We start from the raw sequence: 25,398 nt of genomic DNA on the forward strand, positions 1-25,398 counted from the left end.
TTCCCAACAGGCCATGCGGTTTCCAGACACCGCTGCGATTGTTGACAATTCTGTGCCTCTGATATAGTGATAGGGGCAGTCTATTGTGTTGTCTTTCCTTGTCTTTTCTTGATAAACTTCGTTCTGTGTTATTTGTTTTACATGTTCTTGGACTCTGACTGACAATTGACGTTCCTTTTCTTTCTTCTGGACTGATACTGTGTTAACATCCTGAGTTTTAAAAGCAGAAGCAATGAGACAGGCAAGTCCTGTTCCATAGCTTGTGGCCAAGAGAAAGCTCTGTTCCTCTGGAGGAAGAGACAGAGTGTGTCAGGTGCCTGATTTAGTGTGATGAACTACTAAAACTGCTTACTTAATTTAATTTAAAACTTACTTGTGAGACAGTCTCAATTTACACAAGAAAAACTGATAATTCGCCCTGCTGTGTGGCCAGGAGAAGGACACTAACAGAAAGAACCTTGAAGAGAACAGACTGTTTTCATAAGCGGCTCTTAGAAGGGGGCCAGCAGTTTTTTTTGACTTCTATAATAAGAGAGTTGATAGTGGGTTTTCCTAGTTTAATAAATAAAAGAGCACTTTTTTTTCCTTTAGTTACAGCTAAAAAGTTACAGGCTGTCCTGAGTCAGAATATATATATATGTAAGCTTCTATTTTGATAGACTTTCTAGCCATTGCTGTCTGAGATAATTTCATTATTTATATGAGACTTCCATTAAGATTTGGTTCAAAGGTGAAAATTCAGACAAGAAGAAGTGGTGAGGACTTGTGCTCTTATGTTAGATATAAAATGTTTACTTTGTTGTTCTTGTTGTATATCACTTCTACCAAAGTTTCTATTTTGTTAAAAGTTAAATTCAAATAAGTGTCAAATGTAACTCAAGTTGCCTTTTAAAAATTGTTAATAACTATTAATTATTATAATTGTTAATAACTTAATTGTTAATTAAGGTGTGAACCTTCAACACCTTAATAATCCTTGCTGTGAAATGCTACAGATAAGGCTATTCATTCTGATTTGGTTTCTTTCTTAGAGCTTCAGAGGTGAGCTCACATTACACTTGTGGACAAGGTACTGTTTACAGAATGAATTAGGTTATGGTCTCTAGTGTGATATAAACAACAGTCATGCAGCCTCACAGATACACTAGTCTGTACAGAGTTCTAAGAGACTATTTACTGCTTTACAGGTGATCAAAAACAATAAATAAGATAAAAGCCTCTCTTCCAGGTGTTCAGAGGTCTCTATAAATTGACTAAGTTTAAAAGCTATCCTTTGTGCTTCCCACAATTATAGTTAACTCAGTCATTCTGGATTTCTGACGGGATTGGAAACTTATAGCTATTTACCTTGAGAAAAAAAGAAAAAAGATTTAAATAGATGGTCGGCAGCTGACATTCATCCTAAAGCCAGGTTCAGAACTAAATGTTTTAGTCAAGATAGATGACAGAGGTGCTAGTTAGTCAAAAAAAAAAAAAAAAAAAAAAAAAAAAAAAAAATAGACTGGGTAGTAAGACTATCTTATACTTCACTGATAAAAATTGACATAATTATGCTCTAATTATATTTTGAAAAGAAAAAGTTTCATTTTAAAAGCCTTGCTTTCACAAGACCTTTGCAGGTTCTGGTCTTCAGAAGTAAAGAGCAGGCGGGGACACCGGAGAAAAAAATGTTCCTTCAGACATAGAGACATTGGGGACCCCGTCAATTGATCAGGCTGTGGTCAGCAGCAGGTCAATTTGGAGCAGATGTGACTGAGACCTTCATGTGACAGAAGGTAAGGGACACCCAAAGGCCCACGCCAGATCCCGCTGATAGATCTTGAGAGAGAGGGTTACATGAGACCCCACTAAGTTTGATCAGGAAGCAGAGATCAGATAAGTTACCCACAGTCTTTCTAGACTAGCTCATAGAGACATTCTGTCAGTGTAGACAAGGCTTCAGAGGCTAGAGAGACTACAGGATAAGTCATTGAAAGATTTAAGAAATATACTACATATTAAAATTATTGATGGTAATAGCAAGTGGGAGAAGATTTAAAAGAAAGGAATAAAGAAGAGGAATAGAGAAGGTTTAGTGTAAGTCTAGAAGAAAAGAGTAGAAAAGAAGAATAGAGATAAGTTGCTGTGAGTTCAGAGGTATAGAGAGGAATAGAGAGAGGTGAAGAAAGAGAAAGGTGACAGGAAAGAATTTACAGAAAGCAGAAAAAAAAAAGGGACTCCAATCAAAGAGAGATAAAACTCTTTGAAAAAGACCAGTGTGTGCATTGCAAGTAAAGGAGCCAGCTTCAGGGTCCAAGAGGGCCCTAACAAATAGAAGCCAGGGCCAGAAAATCCCAGGCCTCGAAAAACACCCACCCCAAGTGGTGAAGATAATAACTCTGTGTGAAGACGGCTATTGAGATAGATGGGGCCACCCAACTTTTGATAGACACGGGGGCTTCCTCCAGGCCAATGGGTCAAAACATATTCATGGACTACCCGAAAATGGTGGACTAAGAGATGGGCTGGGTATCCCATTCATTTATGGTCATCCTAGGCTGCTCCTATCCCCTATCTGGTTGAGGGGATACCCCCTAGGATGGACATCCAGATACAACACTTCCTGGGCTGCAACTAGCTGACAAGAATTCAACGGATAGAAGACTGACTTCAGCCAGGAGCCGAGATAACCTGCTTTACAGACGGGAGCAGTTTTCTCCATGCTGGTCAGAGACAAGCCAACTTACTGTGTTACTGTGGTGGACAAATGTCATCTGGGCTGACTCTCCACCCCTGGCCTCGTCGATACAGAGAGCAACCTTGGAACTTGTGGGGCTGACGAGAAAACCAACATCTACATGGACAACAGTTGTGCTTTTGCCACAGCCCATGTCTGCAGGACTATATACCAAGAGAGAAAACCCTGATGAAGCCAGCAACTGTGAGTACTCATTGCCCAGGACACCAAAAGGGAAGAGATTCAGTGGCCTGAGGCAATAACTGGACAAATCAAGTGTCTTGATATGAGAGCCTGTTCCAGTTGTGGGCCTAAGAGATAGCCTCACTTAAAACACAGAATAAGAGAAAGAACTCAGATTGCTAGCCATCCTGCCAGATACTATCTAGAGAAAAATATAAAATGGTGCACACAAGAAGGGAGAACTATACTCCCCAGAAAACAAAAGATTTACCAGGTTAAATACACAGATAGACTCTTAAGATAAGAGTACAACCAAACAGCCAAGAGATTTAAAAACATATAATAGACCTCAGGTTTTGGGCCAGGGAAATGATAAGACAGTGTAGGATATGCCAACAAGTAAAGGCTTATGAGACTTAGAGTAAATAAGAAAAAGAGTTAAAAGAGAACAGCCTAGAATAAAAGTTGTCCCGAGGTTTTCAAACATCTGAGATAATTAGATCAGATAATAGCCTTGCCTTTGTTTGTAAGATAAGTCAGAAATTGTCAGAAATATTAGAGACTAATTAGAAGCTCCACTGTTTATACTGTCTCCAGAGCTTAGGACAGATAGAGAAAATAAACAGAACCCTAAAAAACTAAATTACCCCTGAGAACTGGCGCTGGCTAGAGTGTCCCTTTCCTTGTCCCTATTCCAAACCCAGAATGTCCCTCTTCTGTGAGAGATAATTTTTCAGGCTACTAAGAAACTATTCCTGATGCTGTCGAACATAACTCGTGCCGACACCTGCGTTTGATGCCAACTGGAGAGAACAGCTGGACACCTGAACAACCTCCTCAGGCTCAAGATCACCTGCCGTTCTACAAGGCCAAGGACCAGCAGGCCTTGACTCCTGAGATATGCCCATCCTGGAGACACAGGGATAGAGATTGCCCAATTGTCAGAGATAAGAGACATTTGAATCTAAACTGTGTCCCAGACACAGCCTTAAAGAGTGGGACTTAAGCTACATATGTACATCCTCGAGATGAAAAAAAGCCAACAGGCCCATTAGTGTGTGTATGTGTATATATATATATATATATATGTATATGTAGAAAGAGAGAGAGAGACCGCTACTTTACCTAAATACATACTAAAGACCATCCAGGGCGTGAGAAAAAGATAGTTAAAGATTCAATGACAAAGATATAATTAGATGCTTAGACAACAATATCGCTCTTTACACCCAGATGATGATTCATAATTCCAAGATTGGAATTTGACCATGAGAGAAAAGGAGGAAATGAAAGAATAAATTGTAAAAATGAAATTTTAGGTCTCAAAATTAGGTTTCTTAGGTTCAGAGTTTCAATTTACATAGGTTTCTTAGGTTCAGAGTTTCAATTTACACTCAAGTGTTAGCTGCCCCTGGGGTGCATTCCAAGGGCTTAAATAAACATTTCAAAGGCACAAAAGACCCAAGATAGAGGCAATAAAATACCTGAGTAAACGGAAGTCACTTGAAAGGAATTCTCCCAGGAGCAAGATACAGATGTAAATTAAGATAATTGGGATGGGGGCTAGATGGAAACCAGGCTTGGGAACGGATGTTTGATATATCCAATCATATGTAACCGCGCCAAACTTTCCCGCTCTCCCCAACCCCTACCTATAAATATCCCAAGTTTCCTGGGCTTGGCGTCGGAATCTCTATCTCTTGCGTGAGATATATTCCGGCCCGAGGGCCCTCGTCATTAAACCTCCTCTGCAGTTGCATCAAGAAGGTTTCTCGTGTGTCCTTGGGTTCGTGCAGGTCCGGACTTGGGTGAGAGTCCCCTTTTGGGGTCTTACACCTACCCAATGGGCTTGCAATGGCACAGGCAAGCAGAACCCGGGTGACTTGCTTCTTATCTTACTGTTGCCTACTGCTTTTGATTTACATCTCAGGATGAACTGTTTTGCTTTAATTGGTTATTGTGCCCCCTGAAAATCTGAGTCAGGAAAAAAAAAAAACAACTAAGGTTTCCTTTGAGATTTGTAACAAGGTGCTGAAATGTGACAAAAACTTTCTGGGCGTTGGTAAAAAGAACGTTTGACTTACTCTTGGCTCAAAGTTCTGAGTTGATCTCAATAAACAAATGGTATTTGTTAAATTCAATGCATTCCCACAAATCAAAGTAAATACATATTATAGGGAGAAAGTGTGATTAAAAAATAAACATAAAATCTGAGAAATAGGCTACTTGAATGAACAGAAAATAGACTGTGCTTAAAAGAAAGGCATTTTAAATGAAAGCCTCTGCCTTCGTGACCAGCACGCCCTGCCATCTTAAGGACATGCTAATCTAGTCTCTCTTTGCCAAAAACCACAAGACCTTCCACTCTTGTTCTCATGCTCTATTCAGAAAGTCCTGAGATTTTTTTTTCCTGGCTCCTTTGATGTTCTTTAGTTTGATACACTGGATGCTGTGGGTGCCATGGGCTTTTATAGTAGAACACAACTGGAGTCAGGGAGAATCTCTAAGGTTATGTAGAATCTGTTGGGAAGTCCTCAGTGCGTTTCAGAGTTAAATCAGAAGAAGTTGGGGCGATGGCTCCATGGATGAAAGCAGTTTCTGAGCAAGCTGGAGGACTTCAGTTCAAATGCCCGTGAGAATGGTTCCTCACACTGTGATCTGGTCATGGAGAGGATTCTCACACAGAAAGTCAAGTGAGGTTTTGGGTGCTTCTAGGGACATGGAGAAAAGCCAATTGCATAGAAAAAGCAGAATATATGTCTTATATATCACCACAACTGCATGCAAATACAGGGTTGGAAATGTTAGCCGTTATGTTTTACTCATCTTAATTTTTTTAACTTTTCTGTAAGGAGCACGGATACTGATCATTAGACAAGGGGTGTATTGGAAGCAGAAGTATCATCTTTGTTGGTAATTTTCAGTTCCATTTTCCACGCTGCCTCTGACCCTTGATACTTCTCTAGAGATGGTGTTTTTCGGCCTTGCTTGGCTGAGGGAGCACATTCATGCACCGCAGGTTGCTTAGCCCCTTATGTAATGTACATGCACCTTAGGCTCTGTGTGATGAGATGCCAATAACTTGTTCTCAATTGCGACAACCCCAAATTTCTCCACACAGCGCAAGTGTCCTCTGAGGTGATCTTGTGTCTGGGAACTGCTATTCTGGAATCATGTGCTGATACATTCCAAAGTGCTCAACCCTGGAAACCCCACATAAGGTAGCAAGGACTGTTGTTTGCACAGTAATGAATTCTACAAAAGTCTGCATCCATTCACTTTTCCATAGAACACTTCTTCACCAGAGAAGATGTGGCAGTAGGTAGGGCTAGCCCTTCCCTCTGCAGGGTGGGATGCCCTAGGAGGAATGTAAGCAAAAGCCCAATGAGGAAGGGGCCTGGTGATTGACAGAGGCACTAGCAGTACTGTTCACAAGAAGGAGCTGGATGCTGAATTCCCAGCCCCTGAGAATGAGAACGGAAGTGCCACTGAGTAGACACAGTGGAGCCTGAACCAGAGAACTTAAAGCTCCTTACATTCCCGGCTGTCGGGGAGCAGGTTTGTCCTCAGAGCTGGGGGCAGCTCTCAGCATGTGGGTGGAAGAAGCAGGACCTCAGGTGAGGAGGAGATGGAAGGGTAGGTAGCTGGAAAGCACCTGCACTGCCTCATGGGGGCTTGGATTAAGATGGAGACATATATACCTGGTGTGGAAGTGAAGACAGAAAGAGAGAGGACGTTCCTCTGGGAGAGATCTGGAGAAGCGACTGGTCCTTTCAAAATGATCAGTGGGGGAAAGGCTTGGAGCACTTGATAGTCCCTGGATGATGTATTTGTGATCGGCAGTGTTTGTAGAGGCTTGTGATTGGCAGTCGCTTTTATGACGCTATTACTGATACCATCTCTGAATTTTATGGTTCCTCATCCAAGAACAAAAACAAAATTTTAATCCTGATAAATTCTTTTTTCCCTATGGGAAAATCTGTCTTGCTTTATTGCAATGTTCTTTATGATAAACTTTCCAGAATTAACGTGTGGAAAAAGACTTCCTCTACTATTGGAGTTTGCTTTCTCTATGTGTGGGTTTTCATGCCCTTGTCCTTCCTCCATAGCCAGTGACTAATGTGACTAATTTATTTTCATCCTTTGCTAGATATAATAAAGCTTGAAGTGTTCTTTTTAAAGTAGTGTATAGAACACAATAAAAATGAATAGAGGATTATCAAGATAATGGTTCATTCATATAATATATAGTTCATAAAATAAATTATTACATATATTTCATGAAATAAATTATTCAGTTAGGTTGAATGATATAAAATTCCCATTTTATATGTCAAACCAGCCAAGTAGCAGCAATTTCACATGGCCCAGCCAAATACTAATGTTGGCTATAAAGAAAATTTTTGTGAAGTGAATATTCTATTTTTTTTTTTATTGCTTTAATTTTTTTCAGAAGTTCCTTTCCCTGAAGACAGAGTCGAAACCTTTGGCTGTGCACCCTGTTGGGCATGGCTGGAATTCAACACATTATTTTTGCTTAGAGTCTTGTTTCCATTGGAACAAGAGTTCTCAACCCTGGCTGCTCAGAGAATCCCTGGGGAACATTCAGAATATTGATCCTACCCTAGGCTGATAAGTCAGTCCTCTGGGGTTGGTATGTGGTGGGCCAGGACTCAACCTTGTCCGGCTTTGCTCTGGAGGTGGCACAATGGTACAGCCAGGCTTGGGAACTGCTGTACCAGGGTTCCAGTTTGAAAAGGGTATGCCTATGCATTACTTCTCTGTACTACCTCACCCCCTGACCTATTTCCCCATTGTACTTTGACCTCAAAAGACCCAAGGACAAAATATGTAAAATCAGCTTAAGTTAGTCAGCTCCTGTTTTGATTTTCATTCAACAGAATATTGATCGAGTAGCTATTAGGAGCTTGGTCCCATGGCTTGGTATTTTTGAAAAATCATGATAGTCTAGAAAAAAGTTTGGCCTCCTTAAAAAGTCAGGCGATTAAGCAAGCTATCCAGAGAGACAAAGCTATAAAGGTAGAAAGCTGATTAGTGACTGTGTTGGGCTGGTGTGAATGGCTGGGGGTGGGGAAATGTGGGGTGATTGCAGTGGTATTCTATTGTGTGGGGATGGTTGCTCGAGTCTTTAAATACATTAAATACCATTGACTTGTACACTTTAAGTGAGTGGATTGTATGGAATGTTAATTATATCTTACTAATGCTCCTTTTTTTTTTTAAAGCCAAAAGTTGTCTTTTCTGGGAAGTCTTAGCACCAAATAAGTGACTGAGGAACAGCAAAGGAGATGCTATGTGTAGTAACCCATTCCATTTGAGAGAGGCAGAGCTTAAAGCACATAGTCACTAAAGCCAAACAAAGTCCGTCCTACTTGAAGACATCTATTACTGTCACCTATATGTCAACTAGATATTGAATGTTCCAAGGGATAGGAGGTCCCAGAAGGCATGAATGTCCTAAGAGAGACAAGGACAGGGATTTTCGGGGAGCTTACTGCCTTAGACACTTCAGTAATCTCCATTACTCACCACACAGCCTACTCCATTCCACCAAAATGAAACTAAGGCACCCAGAAGGGACCTGGCCCAGAGTCATGGTGTGGGTTAAGTGGTGGCACGTGGAACACCTTAAAGAGGGGGGAGGACTCTGACAGGGGAGTGTGAAGATGAGAGCATGTGAAGTGATTGTGAACAAGGAAGCGTGAGCATGCCAGTGGGACAAACAGTGGTCTTGGCTCAGTTAATAGTGAATGGTGCGGCCACTGGTGTGCACAGAGAAGACTTCTGAGTTCTCCCGACGAGTCTAAAGATCCCCAATGCATCACTAAGGCCAGCTGGATCAAAGCAGGGCTTCAGAAGGTCATGCACAGTGTTCTCAGTGTGCAAACGTGTACCTCTCTAAAAGATTGTTTGTCTGGATCTGTTTCGATATCTCGCCTGGTTTGAGGGTGGGCATAATCTGGGGACCTGCCATCGTGCTCATGGCATGACCTCTGGGAGACAGCCACCAGACAAGAAGTCCCAGTAGCCTGAGGCAGTTGCAACGTCTCCTTGGGAGATGCCTTGTGATTGATTCTTCATTCCTTGTGGTGGCAAAGCCCTGGCTGAGGAGAACATCTGAAGAAACTGTCAAATGCTCAGTGAATCTTGTGGGGTTGGGGGATGGGGAGAAGAGCCTGTTTCCACCTCCCCCAAAGAGTAGCAAAGAGAGTTCCAGTTTTCCCTTCCTTCTTCATGGGATGCCTACCCTAGAAACCGGATGGAGGGGAGAAGGACAGAGGAGTTTGTGTCCATCTGGAGTCTCAGGCTGATGGTTTGGTTTCTGATCAGCTCTTGATTGTCAGTCTCTGTAGCTTTTAATCCCTGTGAACTCAGTCCCCTCCGCTCTCTTAGCTTGCCCTATCACAAGCCAGTTCATTCATGAGATTTTTTTTCCCCAGCCTCTCTTCCTGTTCTGACTTTCTGTTCTCCTCGGATTTTTATACCAAGCCTCAATTCCTCATTTGTAGCTTGGCATTATGGTCTCCATGTCACCTCCACTCTAGACTCTACAGAGAAGCTATTCTTTACCTATTCATTTTCCTCTGGACCCTACCCTGAGTCAATCCTATTATACCCTATCTCACTAGTTTGCCCTTTTGGTTTCACTTCCTCCTAGTGAAGCCAGCTTGGTCCCCTCTTTGACCTGCTCTGAACTCCTGTAGCCCTAGCTGCCCAAACCTCTCCCTTCTCACTTATTATCTCCTGTTTGTCCCTCTTACCTGCCTGTCTCACCACCTCTGGTCATGAAAGAGGTGTGAGACAAACCAAGTGTGAGTCAAAGATTAATCAGGGATGTTTCTTGAGGCAGGGATGAAGGGTGATAATTAAGATGATGTCCAACCCCCCACTTCCCCACCTCCACACCCCAGGGGTGAGCGGCAGGTGTCCTTGAAGCACAGCAATCTCAGATGTGCTCATCCTTTGTTCTTCCCTTGCCTGGAAAGTTTCTTTCCCTGAGTCTCTTCTCACCCAATCCCCATCCTCAACACGTAGATAACCTGCCCTGACCCCCCCCTCCAACCTCTCACATTCAAGAGCTCATTTAGCCTCCTACTTGCCTTGGGTCTTTATATTTTTGTCTTGTGTCTGAAAAAGATAATAACTGCAGTCATCTTCGCACGGGCATGGGGAGCTCTGGTTGATTGTTCATGCGTGAAAAGGACACAGAGCACCGGCAGGTAAAGATTGTCAGCTTGCCTTTGAGGTTCTGAGTGGTGTGGTCAAGCAGAAGTGTAGAAGAAGTAATGATGGAGCCTGTTGGATAAACTGGTGAAACTCCTAATTCAGCCAGCTAGAGACAGCTTCTCCCTTTTTCCCTAAGTGACATTGCATTTGCCTGTCTGCGGCTTCAAAGTGATGGATTGAAAAAGAACAATGGGGGAAGGGTTAACAAAGGAAACCTTCACTGTTTGCCAAAGCTTGTATTCCAGATGCTCCCCTCTGTCTCCTCCTATTCTGCAGCATATCACCTTCACCTCTGAGACAATTCAGATACAAAGATGGGATGAAGATGTGTTTATTCCTGTACTAGTGTGTGTGTGTGTGTGTTGTGTGTGTGTGTGTGTGTGTCTCACACACACACACACACCATCCCAAATGCCCACATAAAGCTCTTTTGCTATCTATTTCATGCTCATGAAATGAATGGCCAAGCAGGAGCCAAGGTTGGAGATCTTGTAATGAGTGTAGAAAGCTTTGGAAGAAAGCATATGAGAGTTACGTTCCCTGTAAAACAAAAGCTGGTTCTGCTCTTGGGCTCTTAGTGATGGCTAAACCTTCCAGCTGAACTGTATTTGCTTCTGAAACACCATCCATTGTTATGCAGTGCAGCTTCTGAATTACTGAGATTTAAGCAGAAATGTAACACAATAAAAGGCAGAACAAAACACCCTCTATTCTGGGCTCAGCACTGTGTCATCATTGCTTCTTACCCAGAAGAAGCAGTTATTGCTCAGAATAAGTCTTAGTGGTCCTGTGTGCCGCCTGGCACACTCAGCCCAGGAACTCATACCAAAGGCCGGCTCTCTCTGCACTGACTTCGCTGGTTCCCTCCCTCCCTGCCTTTGGCATGCTGACTACGTGCAGCAGTAACCATGGCCAGATGGCACAGACCCGCTAAAATCCAAGGAATATTTCATGAGTTCCAAATGCATGCAATATAATATGCTGTATCACTGGATCGGTGAGGGCATAAAGAGGAGAAAGTCCTTGGCTTACCCACAAGTAGCACTGAATAGGCCGTGCTTAAAATTCATCCTATAAAATCCTTTAAAAGCACACCCGCATGTTCTCTTCTATCTCCTCTCAGAAAACCTGACAGTACTTAATTGTTTAGGGTTCCCTTGAAGCAAAGGACAATAGTATTTTAATTTGTTGCAAGAAATTCAAAGAATCTGGAGACAAAGAAACTCTTAAGTCTGCTTTGTACACATTCGAGTTTCACAACATTATTTTTTATACCAAACACTGTCGCCTGATTCTTTCAACAAAAGACCTCTTTGTTTTGATAGCTAAGGAAAACCTTAAACTCACTAAGACAACAGAGCAGGCTTTTGAAATTACAAAGTGTGAGAGCTAAAATGCTGTATTTGGGGAATGTTAAGTTAGAAAAATATTTAAGTTTTGTTAATTATTAAGTAGTGTTATTCAAAAAAAAAAGTTTTGATCAATTCTAGGGCTTTGTGGGACACTTTCTTTGTACGTGTTAAGTCTGTGGGGGTCTTTGAAGGGTGGCCATATCTTTCTTATCTGACTACCTCATGAGGACAGATGATCTGAGGGATAATAACTTTCCCACACCCTTATGTCCTCTCTAGGTCACATATGTTGCTTTTTGACCTTTGGCCTCTCATATATTAGTTCTGAGCCTATGTGCTCACAGGCACCCTTGAGCTGTGAACCTCTGTGACAGATAGGGTAGAAGCACACACACACACAATTAATTAGGCATTAATACTGTTATGACTATCAGATACAGATAAAACTGGAGACACAGAATTTACAGCTAATCACTCTCTTTGAATCTTTATTTAGAATTGTCATTAGAATTGACAAGCTCCATTAAAGAGACAACTTACCTGTTTCAACTAGATGATGGCATCGAAGGATCCAGTGTGGTCAATGTGATGCCATGATCACATTCCTACTGTCCACCCTAAGGCCTCCTCTTATTTTGCTAGCTATCTCTGATAGTCAAAACAATGTTCTAATAGGTTCACCTCAACCTCAGGACATCTTGAGGCAGAACAGGATTAAAGGCTCTGGAGGGACTAAGACAAAGCAGAACACAGCACTGGCACACAAAACCTGAAACCAGGCCAACAGACTGGATGGAAATCCCCAGAATCAATCTACAAAGTCAAGCCAGCTGATACTCTGCAAAGGTACCCTAGACATCAATTATACAAAGGTTAACCTCACCAATGAATGGTACCAGGGAAATTGGACATCCATATGTATAAAAATGGAACTTTCCTCCTTCTTGCCATATGATATATATATATATATATATATATATATATATATATATATATATATATATATATATAAACTGGGGAGCATGGAAAATACTAGAAAAACTAAAGGAAACACTGAAATATCCCTTATAGGCAAGGGTCTTTTAGATATGAGCTCATGGGATAATAAAGGCTACATGGCAAAGTGAACAATCAGCAGAAATAGGCTGGGGGAATGAATTTTCAAACTATTAATCTAGCCAGGAATTAATATTTGAAATACATCGGAAACCAAAAAGCCAATAACAAAATAACAATCACCCAATTATGATGGACAAATCACTAGAATATACTTTTTTTTTCAAGATTGATTTATTTATTTTATGTATTTGAGTGCTCTATCTGCATGTGCACCTGCATGTTAGAAGAGGGCATCAGATTCCATTACAGATGGTTTTGAGCCACCATGTGGTTGCTGGGAATTGCATTCAGAAACTTTGGAAAGAGCGGTGCTCTTAACTGCTGAGCCATCTCTCTAGCCCCTAGAATAGACTTTTTAAAGAGAGAAAAATATTTATTTTGACTCACAGTTTGAAAGTCCAGTGTGTCACGATGAGAAAAGTGTGGCATGGTGGGGAAGATATGGTGTGATGGAGAAGTGTAGCGTGGTGGGAAATGCATGCAGGCAGGAGGCGGCTTGCTCGGGTCTTGGTGAAATAGGAAGAGACAGGACAAGGAGCAAGATCAGGCTATAAATTTTTGACCTCTTCACCCCGCACCCTGCAGTGACCCATTTGTTCCAGCTGACCTGACCCTGCTTCCCAAAGGCTCCACAGCCTCTCCACACAGTGCTACCAGCTGGGAAGCAAGTGCTCTGAAATAATGAGAATGAGCATTGGTGTAGCCATACTGGAAAACAGTGTGGCAACTGCTCAAAATGCTTAAGATGTAGTGTTCATCTGACTCAGCTACCCCTACTTTTGGATATACACCCAAAAGAAATTAACAGCATATCAAGGAGAAACTCACAGAAGAGTGTTTACCAAGGCATTGCCTACAAAACATAAGATGGCGAGCCCAAGGAAGCAGCCCCCGGTGGCTGAGTGGATAAAGAAGTGTGGTAGGCATCATCCAGCCATCATCAAGAATAAAAGCCTGCCATTTGCAGCAAGGTGGGTCGACTAGGAGGAAATAAGCTAGGAGGGGACAGAGAAATGTCATATGTTCACCCTCATGTCCTGAAAGGAAAAGAGAGTGAGGAAGGGAAGCCTAAAGAAGAAATTCATCGGAGTTGGGTAACAGGTTCCAAAACACAGCTTGGAAGGAGGAACAAACTCTGTGTGCTGAGGCCGAGTCAGAAGACTGTTTGCAGTAACTTGTTATGTGTTTTGAGATGGACTAGGAAAGAGGAGTTTCAAGACCCTAAACACCAGTGATAAGGAGACAGCTGTGCTCTATGCCCTGTGATAAGGAGACAGCCATGCTGGTTACCCTGATTTGATCCTTACATGGTGTGTACACCTTCTGGGGTTACAATCCATTGCATCCCACATACATGTAAAATTATGTTAATTGTGAAAGAAAGAAAAAAAATAAAGCAAGTGTCACAATAAAAAAAAGTTGAGGAGAGAAATGGGGTGTTGGTCCAAAAGCAATGACGCCAGCAGAGGGGTCCTCAGGACTGTGAAGTCAGAGGCAGTGAAGGCTCCTTCCAGCTGGCCAGATAGAGGAGGATGTGAAATGGGTCAAGGGCAGCAAGGACTCTGTCCATGAAAGGAGTAACACGCAGAAAGTGCATGGCCTGGTCCTAGGATTGGCTTTGATCCCTTTTTTCTGTTCAGAACCTGCAGCATCCCTGAGCAGTGGAATGTCCAGAACTTTCTGTCCCTCAGATCATCCCATGTGTACAGCTGAGCAGAATGAAGCTCTAGACTCCAAGCCAGGGAACAGGGTTACAGCGTTTGTGGGACTTTGTTTTTATCTAGCATGGGCTTTGTCCTCATGTGTTTCACTAGATGACCCATTGCTCCTCAGAGCTACAAGGAGCCTGGTGGGTCAAGCCTTTAAGTCCCTCTGTAAGGCCTTAATTCGCTGCCTGACATCACAAACCTAACAACATAATCCATTTGTCCTAATTTAATTTTTTCTTGTCCAGAGGCTTCCTTGGCAGCTAGGTTTTCTCATTATGACATGATTCATCCCTGTGGTAATTCCCATTAGAATAACTATCTCAGGCGTGATTCATCTCAGCAGATATTAAGCTGGAAGTTTCCTTTATAACGGCCCATTACATTCACAGGCATGAGTAACATTGTTCCGCAAGAGACGCCCCACCCTCAAGCTGACACTTGTTAGTTTTGCCCCATGCTGGATTTAAACTCAGAAGCTTTGAAGCATGAGCAAGAATAGGATTTCAGCAGCATCCTCTGGAGAGGATCATCTGGGGAGCACAATCAGAGATGAAAGATAGTATGAGCCTCCTTCAAGTCCATGGTCATAGACCTGAAATGTTGGTAGGAGTCAGAACTCTGTGGAGAAATGGTTAAACACAAATTTCTGTATTCTGGCCCCAGAGTTTTTTTTTAAAAAAATACAATATGTTAATTAATTAATTGGTTGATAACTTCATCTATGCATTCAATGTATTTCGATCATATTCACAGACATACACACACACACAGACACACACACACACACACACACACACACACTCCTCTAACCCCTTTCAGATCCACATGCCATCTTCTCACCTCTCCCAACTTTTGTTCCTTTTTTATTTTCTTTTTCTTTCTCTTGGTTTGAAGTGCACACATATATATGGGTGTGAGGGGCCATTCACTGGAATGTGGTCATCCCATTTGTAGCCACAACCTTAGGGAAAACTAACTCTCCCAGCTATCAACTATCAACTTCTCAGCCAGGAGAGGGGACTCGGGAGTCTGCAACACCCCTTTTGGAATGTTGACTGACTTGATCATGTGCAGGTCTTGTATACCACCACGGATGTGAGTTCACGAGTGCAGGTCCAGAAGACACTGTTTCCCTTGTGTGCTGTCTAAACCTTGTGACTTCTGAGATATGGTCCCTGAACACTGCAGGGATGAGGTTATACAGATGTCCCATTTGTGGCTGAGTGCTCTGTAGACACTTATTTCCTGCCCTTTTTCTGTGAGTTTCCACATTAACTGCCATCTATTCTACTCATCCATGGCTCCTGAGATATGAATTTAGAGGGCAGTTTGATACTATGTCTATTTAACAAAAATAGTAGAAGTGGATTCACCTGTGAGGGCTACGAGGTCCTCCATTGTGGGTTCTGGACCAGATTTACACTACCAGGCATGTGCTTCCTCCTGTGGAAGGGATCTCAGGTTTTTAATTCAGCACATCTGGGATTGCAGTTCTAACAAGCTCGCAGGCAAGAACTGCCACTGATGGACTGCTGCCCTTAGTTTGAGATCCAATGCTACATAAGGCTACTGTTGTTTCTCCATTGTACCCTGTTTCTATTGTTTCCAGTGTGCTCCTGTGCTGGGGGCAAGGGGCTCAATAAAACTGGTGCCAACAGCACAGTAAAGGAACAACCAGTGACTTCTATGGTTCACAGGAAGCACCACTATAAGGTTTTGCTTTGAGTGTGGTTGGAGCACCGGAAAAAAAATGCTTGTCCTGCTGATGACCAGACAAAGGAAGCTGTGTGGACTGGAGTTGTGGGGAAGGGTGTTTGTAGCTGTGAAATTCCCAGGTCATCACCAGTGGGACATCCTCTTACAGTCCTGAGATGCTTCCCACACTAATGAAGCTTCGGCTCGCTTCCTGTAGGAGTCGGTGCTACAACTCCAGTTAACTGGCATGGTGCTTGCAAAGCTTTTATTTTTGGCTCTTTGGAATTGTGTTTGGTCAGTGTCTTGTGCTTGGTCTCAATACTCTCAGGAGAATGGAATTCTCCACACAGACTCTGGAATGGAATGTGGAATCAGGAACAGAGGAAGCACAGACTGCTGCCAAAATGTGGCTCCCCATCCTTTTTGTTAGGTCTGAAGCCACTGCAGTCGCCACCCCTCCTGTTTTTCTTTTATCTCTAGGCAATTTGGTAGTTCTTTTAAATCATTGTCTTTGGTTGACATATGAAAAATCCATGAGAAATTGCCTTCAACCTTTGGGAGTTTTCTAGAACCTTCTAGAACACTGCCTTTAGATTCCAGCCATTAAGGGTAGACAATAAAAGGGGATTCCAAACCAGTGCACTATATACACCTTTTATTATATTCTGGAAGGGAGGTTCCCCACTTTATTATTTACCTATTAACTTATTATTAATAGAGCTCAAATAACTTGATTATTTGTTTTCCTAGCCCAGGATACTCTAAAAAGCATTACTATAGGGGAGGACGAGGGTGCTGTTAGAAGTGGATGCACTGTCACTGCTGAAGTGATCATTGACATTGACCTGCACTGATAGGAAGGAAGGGAGCACAAGAATCACTGTGCATTAGAGAAGAACGGTCATCAAAATAAGCAAACTTGGTCTGAGAGATGGCTCAAAGGTTAAGAGTGCTGGCTGCTCTTCCAGGGACCTGGGTTTGATTCCTAGCACTCTTACAGTGGATCACTATCATCTGTAACCCCAGTTCTAGAGACTCCAATGCCCTCCATGGGCATCTGCAGGTTCTTGCACGCATGTGGCACACAGGCGAACGAACACCTATATGTGTAAAAAAATCAATCACTCTTTAAAAACTTAAATCAGTATTAAGACCAATTAATGCCCTCCTTAGGAAGGTGAGTATATGGCTGAGAACAGAAACTCTTAAAGGACTTTGGTGACCGTCTGGGCTGCCCTTCTTGGGTCAACAGAAAGCACATTAGGCCAGGTATGATGGCACAAGCTTTTCATCTCAACAATGTGGACGCAGAGGCAGGTGAACCTCTGTGGTTCTGGTCCACATAGCAGGTTTCAAGTCAGCCGGGTCTGCTTAGTGAGACCTTGTCTTGAGAGTGGAAGAGATGGAGAGTGATTGGTCTCTACAATGGTCTTTTTTTGAATAACTGATCTCAGTCATTCATTATAAAGTTTATAAGTCTAACAATGTTTATTGAATTAATTTGATTTAGGAAAGGTGATACATAAATCCATATGCTGGGATTACTGAGGCTCTTTGATCCTTCCAAATGATCATTTTATGAATATTTATAATTAAAAATGGATACGATTGGTATTCTTGACTCTAAGCCAATCAATCAACATATGATACTTAAAACTATGAATGAATTTTTCAGGACTGGCCACAATTTGATAGTAACAATGACAGCCTGATTTGGCAATAGCTGTTCTAAATACTTTGTGAGGATCTGGAATAATTAAATATGATTTTTACATCTAATGTTCATCAAATAGAGTTGATGGTACCATGTCATCTGTGGTTCAGATGAATCTAGTGGATCTATGACCCCAAAAGTTGAAAGTTTCTCAGGACATTTGTGTTGAAGATGTATTAGAGAGACTCATTCATGAATCAGGAGGTGTTTATTGAGATACTATAACACCAACCACTGCTCTGGACATACAGCAAAGAAACACAAATCCCCATGAGCTGAACTTTTAGTAGGAGTAAAGAGAGGGGGCTCTCAGGGGGCCATTTCTCTCTTGACAGCTCTTGCTTTTCTGTCCATAGTGAACTGCCCAGGAATTCAGCTTGGTAATTAGTAGCACTGTGTTAAAGTTATAGGATCCTGACACCAAATCTTAACCATGTGCACCTTATTTCTAAATGGTGGTCATGGCAAGACCTCTTTAATTAGCTGTTCTGGGGCCTACATAGAACTATGTTTCAGTGCTTGGCTCATTTTGTACCCGACCGAAATGATGAGGTAACAGCGAACATTGTGCAGTCAGTGGACCCCTAAGTATAGATGTTCTTCCTGTTGGAAGATTTCTGAAGGTGTGTTGGCAGGACTGAAAACATTACTTTCTATAACTCGGGTTCCAGAGAGAGAGCTTTGGAAACAAAACTGTACAAAGTTGACTCCTTCTGGCCATTTCCTAAAGTGAAGACAAAGTCCCTCCTCTCTGTTTAGAGGAACATGCTTTCTTCCTGAGTAAGGTCTGTTAAAGTGTGTGGCTGCCTTGTGCCTCTTAGGCTCTCCAGTCCCTGTTTGTGTTTCCATCGGCATCACAGTGCGGTCTTTACCTTCATTCTACTTATTTTCTTCTGTTCTGGATCTGGACTCCATGCCCTGGTACTGGTTTCTTCATGGCATCCCCTTTGCAAGAATCACACTGATAAAGTCACTCAGCAAGTGACTTTAAAATGTTAAGGTCATTTTGTTCCAGCCATCCCTAGCAGGCAGCACTTGTCACAATGGGATGAGTGTAATTCTGTGGAGAGAATCATTAGGTGGCTGAAAGGCACTTCATACAGCAGTGATCTTGTTATATAAACCTTAAATCTCTAAAAACTTAACAATGGCTAAATGCAGACTCTTGGGTTAGTTTCCTATTTTGTTTTGTTTTTACTTACAGAAATGTAAGCAAGACCTACAAGACATCCAAAACATGTCTTGAGTATATAGAACACTATGCTTTTGTTTTCAGGACTTGAGTTAGAGTACAGGGCCTTTTCATGCTAGGCAGTTGTTCTATCATGAGCTCTAGCCCCAATCCCGTCTACAATTTTTTTAAAAAATATATAGTTGAGGTGTTGAGCATGGTGGTGCACACCTTTAATCGTAGTAGTTAGGAGACAGATGACAGACTTTGTGAGTTTGAGGTCAGTCTGGTCTACATAATGAGTTGTGTGTGTGTGTGTGTGTGTGTGTGTGTGTGTGTGTGTGTTTATATGTGTGCATGTTTGTATTTGTGAGTGCAAGCTCATACATGCAATAGTGTACATGTGCGGAGGTCAGAGGACAACCTTGGATGTTAGTTTTTCTTCTGCACTTTGTTTAATACAGATGAGGGTCTTTTGTTGTTTACTGCTGTGTACACCAAGCGAACTGTCCTGTGGGCTTCAAAGATTTTCCTGTCTTTGCCTCCAATCTTACCATAGGGACACTGAGATTACAGGCATGCATCTGTCTCTGTGTGGGTTCTTTGAATTTGAACTCAGACCATTATGCTTGTCGGCTTCCGAGTTTTAAGGAAGTTATTTGGTTTTCTTGCTTACTGTCAGCTTCCCTATTAACACGGCACTTCTTTATGGATTGCCAGTAGTTTGGCTAGGCATGGTATACGTGCTCAGTCAATATAAATAGATGATTAAACAATTGAAGGAGAGAAGGAACACATGGCTATTTAGCAAGCTCAGTGGCTATATTGTGACATGTTTATTTTATCTCAAAAATAATATTGACCCATGTAGGGCAGTAGTCTGTCTTCTTTTCAGCACATTCTCTTACCACATTAATCAAGCGGGATAAAGTTTATATGCTTTTTCACTTTGTGATTTCAAAACTATAAATCTCCATATAAAGGAAACACTCTTGGTCATCCATTAGTCACAACTTGACTATTTTAAAAAGTAATTTAGCATAAGAAGGAAAACCATGAATAACAACATCAGTGCTAATATCGCCAAGACCTCTTGCCAGATAACATTGGGATCTTGAATCCCTCAACTGAGCTGTGTGACTGTGCGTGGGGCAATAGATTAAAGGTAGGTAAAAGAGTAGGATTCACGTGACTCTTATGCTTGCCTTAGCCATTGATTAGCTGTACAAGGTTAGCTATGTTTCTCATTTGTACAATAAAGTTAATCAAATTTAAGTTACCATGTGGGGTCAACACAGATGTGGCCAACACCTCACCTGGTGCCTGTTGTAGTGACTGTTCACAGCAGTCATGTACTTGCTCCATGATTGTGTGAATTATCTGGCTGTTTTCCTAGTCTAGATCTACTAGTCTCTACATGGATGTCTTGTGAATCTGTGGCAGCAATGGAGTTTGAAATGAAGGACCTGGGAACAAGAATGGTTTCGCTGAGAGGCTGGATCTAGGCAGGACATCAGCTGGGATGGTAGGAGCAAGTGAGCTAGGGTCTCCTTTGCTAGCTGGCTAATGGAGGCTTCTCCACATAGTAGTTGTTGCAAACCCTGAAGCAACAAGAGAGAGCAAACCCCATTACAGAAATATTTTTGTAAGGTTCTGCTTGAGTAAATTCACACTGGGGATACAAATGGCAAGGCTAGCCAAGATTAGTAAGGAGAGAATGCACAGCAAGTTTTATAGCTACCACAGTCAGCACAGTCACCACTGTCCTGTCACCATTGGCTGAGTGCTAGATGCTTTTAATATCTCATCTTTATCAAAGACCGTAATTCTCATCTGAACTTTATGAGGCAGATATGCCCATGTCCGTATATTGCAGAGAAAATAACTGAGCTTCAGAACGCACAGCAGTGGTGGATCCAAGGAAAATCACACAGCTGGGAAGCAGGGTAGAGAGTAGGAGTCAAAGCAATGCCCCAGAGCCTTAGTAAGTAATGAGTTCTGCTCCACAACCCCTTCCTTTTTATGATGGGGTGATCTGGAAAGATATGATGACTTGGTTTGGCAAGATCCATGATTATTACCATACATACTACCACTCTGTCCGTATCTCGGCATTTTTCTAATAAACATTTTGAATATTGGTATGACTGAGGCTCGTTAACTCAGATCCTCATTCTGGGCTTTGGTGGTGAGGGTGATAGAGAGATGGCGGGTTAGATTTATTCTTAGAGTTCTTCACTTTCTATTTAAGGTGAGGAACGGCCTTTTTATTCTATCTTATTTTTTAACTAAAATATAATTACATCATTTCTCTCCTCCAACCTCTTCCATGTACCTCCTTGCTCCTTCTCAAATTTATGGACTCTTATTCTTTGTGTTTGTGGTGTGTATGTGTGTGTGTGTGCAAGAAAGAGAGAGAGAGAGTGTGTGTGTGTGTACACAAACATAAATATATAACCACAACCTGCTGATTTCACGTTGTGTCATTTGTATGCATTTGATCAGAGGAGTGACTACTTAGTACTGGATAACCAATTACAGGTTTTAGCCCAGAGGAAGACTGATTCTTCTGCTCTCAGCATTCTTTGATGCCTGTGATTTCATTGTCTTGGTAAAGATTTTCACTTGTACACGTGTCTATTGCTGTCACCCTTGTTTAGGTCTTTTTTTAGGTGAACATATTATTGAGATATCATGAGTGAAGCTTCCTTATGATTTCTAGGAAACACAATGTCACAGAACCAAAAATTCCTGGTTCTCCAGCTTTTTTTTTTTTTTTTTTTTTTTTTTTTTTTTTTTTTTTTTTTTTTTTTTTTTTGTCTTTTCATTCCTTTTTCTAAGATGTACCCTGAGCCTTTGGTGTGGGACTTGTGTTATAGATGTATCCATTTAAGTTAAGCAACCCATGATTAATTCTTGTCTACCTTTTGACCAGTTGTGTTTTTCAATGATGTTCTCTGCATGTTGCAAAGAGAAGTGTTTTTGATGAGGGATGAGAGCTACACTTACCTGTGGGTCCAGTGATAAGTATTTCAGATACATTTAGGATGTGCTGGTTTAGTAGAGTGCCAACAATATGTTCTCCTCTTAGATCCATGACTTCTCTAGCCCCATGAGGTTGGCTAGGTTTCTAGTGCCAGGCATGATTTCCCTCCTGTTGAGTAAGCCTGAAGTCTAATTAGATAACTGTCAGTTACTGCTAAGATATGAGTGTCATTACAGTACTCTTAGGGATACTTGGCCATGCTGGTCATTGTATCATGCTGTCATGGACATCAACAGCAAGATAAGACTATTGATTGCTTCCCTCCTTTGGCAGCTTGCATAGCATGGGGTAAAACCCTTTGGGAGTATGAACTGGCTTCCTCCATATACAGTCAGCAATTAACACGGGAAGAACACAGATCAAACACACTGGAGAGGCTCCATGCATACTTATTATATAAATTCACACCCTCTCTATAAATCACTGAGGGAAGGGGCCACTTCATATATACGATCAATAACCACATATTGGAAAAATATGATAACTAAAGAGTGGTAGACTGACCAGTAAAACATTTTGCTCCATATGACAGTAGAGAAGTCCTGCCATGTAATACTTTGTGGGATGCTCAGTGCTATGAGACTATCCAGGCTTGAGAGAATGCTGTAGCTTCTTGTGTACATATACACTTCACTGATATTGAAACACTGTTTGATGAAGCCAATCTGAATCTAGCTCAAGGCTGTCATTTTGTGACTTTTCTATATTAGGTACTTATTGGTACTTTCCTGTTGCATTGTAACTTTCCTGAAGGCATGGTAAAAGGAAAACCAGAGCAGTTGGAGACAGAAGTGTGGGATAATTAGAAAAGGAGTTGTGGGAGTGAGGAGAATATGTCAGAGATTCTACCAGGAGTGAGGAACTGGAAACAGGAAAGTCTATTAGATTTGAACAAACAGTATTGTGTCAAGCTTCACCTGTAGACTAAGTGTTCTTTAGAAAACAATTATTGGTCAAATAGCACGAGAAACACTTAAAGGCGCAGTTAATAAAAACAAAACAAATATACTTACAACATCTGTGGTTGTCGTTAATATTCTGTTGGGCAGATTAAATCTCCAGAAGGGGGTCTATTTACTATGTTCAAGTTTCTGTGATCAAGAAGTCTACATGTCATGTCATTCTCTCAGTATTCTAAGGGTTTGAGAAAAGCACATTGGAAAATGTAGCAGGATATTTATTCTGCTACATTGTATTCGCAGTGGAGCTCAGTGATCAGGCAGTAGAAGAGGAGGTGGAGCTGGGAGAAACAGAGGAAGGGGAGGGGAGAAAAAGGGGAAGGGGAGAGGGAGCAGCCATGGAGAACCACGGATGGGTTGAAAGCTCTCCTGGGTAGCAACTTCTATCAAAAAGTTAGATATTTGGTAACAACTCTAATTGTGTGGGCATCTTGTTAATTGAGCATTTCTAAATATATAAATTCTTTAGATAATCATTAAGCTTTAAGAGTCCCATTTCTACTGGGTACTGCGAGGATGGTAGATATTGTCTGGGGTTCAGCTAAGGTTTGTGGATGCAGGGTGGTGGATTGGCAGAGCCATCCTCCATGCTGGCATCTTGTGGGTGCCTGAGCATCTAGCTATCTGGAGCCCCTGTCAGACCTGAAGAGCAGCAGGAACATGGCGTCTGCCCGGGAACAAGCCTGACTGGGCACTGTTTTCTAAATATCACCCCTACAGGAAAAGCTGGAAAAGACTGAATGAGTGGGCTATTAGGTATCTATGAAAGTATTATAATAGATATAGTTCATAAAGCAATGATTGTGAGCACTGTAAGCCTGTGGTGCAGCTTGGCATGAGAAGGAAGTAGGCAACCTATTTGTAACTGGGAACTGTCTGTTCATCTTTTTAAACAAAACTGTTTTATCCTCATTTCTCTTTTGAGAACAAACAAATACCAAGTGTCAAGGGTTGCAACCTCTAACGAGTTGGAAGGAACTCTTTGGTATAACAGTTAAGGCTCTCTGTTATCAGGCTGTCTGGTGGTCCTTGTTGCACAGTTAACACCCCCCCCCCATCTCTGCTCTGCACACTCTGCTTCATTCCCTATTGAAAGGACAGAGTCTTCATTTTCCAGCCTCATCTTTTGGCTCTTCTCCCTCATTACCTCCCCTACTCATTGCAGTTAAATTCATAACTGCTTTCCGAGTCTCAGGCAAGGCCTGCTTTTCCTATGGATCCTTTCTTAGTTCTCACAAGGGATTCCTGTCCTTGAACATCTGGTCTATCTACTCCTGGGGAGCTTCTGGGAGGCTTCCTGTGGTGTGGATTGTCTGTATGGTTTCGCATGCAGGACAGTGTGACAATGGAGATTGCCCTCCTTCTTTAAGGATATCCATCAATGTCTAGGAAAAGACAGACATTGAGAAGAAAGTCATTTCCTGAGCTCTGCATTTCCCCAGATAGGGTTAGGATGACATTGTGTAGCCACACATAAAACACAGCAATAACTAAATCATGCTGAATAACATAGACTTGCTCTCTGTTAACAACCTCCCATCATTCCTTGAGGAGGAGTGCATTCTCTCCTAGAGAGTTACCCAACTCTATTGGGTGCTATTTCTTAACACAAAGTCAGGTATGCCATAGCAGTTTCCTTGGTGAATCCTACAATGTCCCTAAGAACTGGGTATTTTCAACCCCACTTTACAGAAGAGAATCCTGGCTCAAAATGTTCAAGTCACTTATTCGTGTTGTGTTCAGGACCAGTTCTCTGGCCAGTCAAACAGAACCAAGTATCTATCCCCCATACATGACCTCAGAATCTGGATGTAATCCCAACACACAATTCACTCGGACACACTGGTCTCCAGAATGCTAATACAGAGAGTAAAGCTAAGAATTCTCATTCTAACTCCAAGTGACAGGGGTGTATCAGCACACATAAGAAAGAAATGTAGAAAACTATGTTCATCTAGTTTGAATGCTGTAGGGGTTTGGTTTTATTGCAGGGTTTCATAAGGACCTAATACATGGGTTTTTTAAAGGGCCATAGTTAAAGGTAAAATTTGGAGTGTACAACACCATGAAGGGACATCCATTGCCACAAGTGCATTGCAGGCCTGTGATTTCTGTAAGATGAGAAGCTGTTTGATTTCCCCAGATCTGATACAGTAACTGTGAGTAAAGCAAAGCAAGCTGTTCAAGGCATCACTATGAATTCACTGTCAAGTAGCATCCCTTCCTTTCTTCTTTACAAAGCTACAGATGTCCCTCGGTGTGACATTTCTTTTCCCATGTTGTTCACATACTATCTCAAAGACTCTAAAAGACTCCAGGACATCTCAGACAAACCAAGACCCTCCCTGCAGTATTGTTGAACTCCATCATAGCCAGGCCTCTTCTTCAAAGCAATGTGGAAACACTACAGTGAAAGCATGATGTTGTACCCTTTGCGTTTACCCGTACTGAGCCTTGTCTGTGTTCATGCATGTTGAAAGACTATA

General features: G+C 41.9%; 1 protein-coding gene across 9 annotated transcripts in view; it reads left to right on the top strand.

Moving 5' to 3' along the window:
• Plce1 (phospholipase C epsilon 1) overlaps nt 1–25,398 on the top strand; it is a 300,715-nt gene that overhangs the window by 111,248 nt on the left and 164,069 nt on the right. The gene's annotated exons all lie outside the window — the stretch shown is intronic.

Source organism: Arvicanthis niloticus, chromosome 1 (genome assembly GCF_011762505.2).
Source record: "Arvicanthis niloticus isolate mArvNil1 chromosome 1, mArvNil1.pat.X, whole genome shotgun sequence".
Lineage (NCBI taxonomy): Eukaryota > Metazoa > Chordata > Mammalia > Rodentia > Muridae > Arvicanthis > Arvicanthis niloticus.